The 2019-nt window shown below is 33.2% G+C and overlaps 1 non-coding gene across 1 annotated transcript; it reads left to right on the forward strand.

Annotated features, from left to right (window-relative positions):
• The first annotated feature begins 963 nt into the window (after positions 1–963).
• On the forward strand, positions 964–1036 carry TRNAG-CCC (transfer RNA glycine (anticodon CCC)). The gene has a single exon. It is a non-coding gene; the product is annotated as a tRNA-Gly (tRNA).
• Positions 1037–2019: the final 983 nt, after the last annotated feature.

Here is a 2019-nt window from a genome sequence, read left to right on the forward strand (position 1 = left end):
TACAGATCAGAGAGACCTGAAAATGTATTTTAAAATCAGGTGTGGCACTTCAAATGTATCCCTTTGTGCAGATAAGGCAACCAAATTTGCAAGCTTTTAAACTAAACAATGAGCTTTGGTTAACTGAAAATCAAATTGAAACAAAGTTCTCAAGTAGGACTAAATTTAATTACACTCTCTTCTCCATCAAAAGTGACAGATTTTTTTTTATTATACTTTCCTGACACTGAATAAAATAAGAAAATAATGGATTTTATTGTTACACTGTTTTCTTGCAAAGTCTGTTTCTATCCATCTAAATTATACCTTTATATTTGGATGGCAGTCAAAGTTTGAATAACAGGCTTGAGTTAATTATGGAACACTATTAAAAAAATCTCAGCCAGAAGATGAATTGTACTTAATTTTAATCTCTTCAGAAATAATTAAACCCAAAAATGAACTTTTAAAGTTTAGGAATTATATAATCTTTATTATTGCTTTCTTACCTCCTAGTTTCTGTTGTTATTATTGTTGCTGTTGTTTTCTCAAATCTCCATACACCATAGTGGACATATGCATTTTCCAAATGGCTGTTGCAACTTGTACTCTCCAGTCATGAAGTTGAAGTAAAAGTGCTTCTAATAGTTTCCAATTTAAAAAACAACATATAATTTTAATGCAAATTTACCTTGCAAATTTGTAGGTACTCACTGAATTAAATTTTGTTGAGAGGGAGAAAATGAAACAAAATCAGCTGCATGTAATAACAGATATTTGTAATTTTATAATGTGCAATATTTTCCCCATAGTTACTGGAGATGTAATGCCACCATATGAGGAATACACAGTCAGCGGAGAAAGAAAAGAAGTTTGTACAATATGATATGATAATTGCAATGGTAGGAGCAAGTACAAAGAGTACTTCCTGGGATTTAAATTGAGGTTTAAAAAATGATTAAAGGTTGTATAGTTCTTGGGACTTCCCTGGTGGTCCAGTGGCCAAGACTCTGCACTCCCAATGCAGGGGGCCCAGGTTCAATCCCTGGTCAGAGAACTAAGATCCCTCATGCCCCACCACACAGCCAATAATAATAAATAAAAATTAAGAAAACAATACATTATTTTTTAAAAGTTAGATAGTTCTCATATGAGGACAACAGAATTTTCAATGACCTTAATGTCTGATATATTTGAGGAGTAAGAAAAGAATTCCATATGACTGGAATACAGTTTATGAGGAGTCCTTTCTGAGGATCTGTATTTACTGGTGAGGAAATCTATCAGCTCCTTTGCTCATTTCCTTTCCTTCCAATACCTGAGAATAACTCAATTCTGGTGAAAGTTTCATCACTACCTCCTTGAGCCTCCAACATTTCCTCTCTCCTTTTCACCTGATATCCTTGTTCTTTTTGTCATTGAGCAAATAGGAGAAATCAGATAAGAACCTTTTAGATTTCTGCCCTCCTACCTCAATGCAAATTACCAAGTCAGTTAACCTACCTACATACTCAACCACATATCTGTCCTTTCTCCTATTAAAAAGAAAAAGAAAGGATCATGTGCCTAAAACCAATTCCTCTACCTAATGGCCTGGATTTCAGCCCTTTATGCATACTCCTGGATATACATTTTCCAACTGGCTTCCCTCTTTCTCTCTGTTATGGGTAATTTTTTTTTTTTTCCTTCTCTACTGTGTTGCTCACATCAGAATATAAAGTTATATAATGGTTCCCAACTCAAAAAAGAATCTCTTCTGACGCCACAATCCAATCTACCTAGCAAGTTCTCCACTTGTCTGCTCCCATTTACAGACATACACAGACATTTTCTCAAGAACGTGTTTCAAGACACACAAACACATATTCATTTGTTCATTATTGCACTTTATTGTCTCACTCATTTTTTTTCAAAATATTTATTCCAGATTTATATGATAATATCTGAGTCTAACCAATGAAACACCTGTCATTTAAACATTTTCAAATACTTTTTAAAATTAATCTATTTATTTTAATTGGAGGCTAATTACTTTAAAAT

The sequence above is a fragment of the Ovis canadensis genome, chromosome 3, assembly GCF_042477335.2.
Source record: "Ovis canadensis isolate MfBH-ARS-UI-01 breed Bighorn chromosome 3, ARS-UI_OviCan_v2, whole genome shotgun sequence".
NCBI lineage: Eukaryota > Metazoa > Chordata > Mammalia > Artiodactyla > Bovidae > Ovis > Ovis canadensis.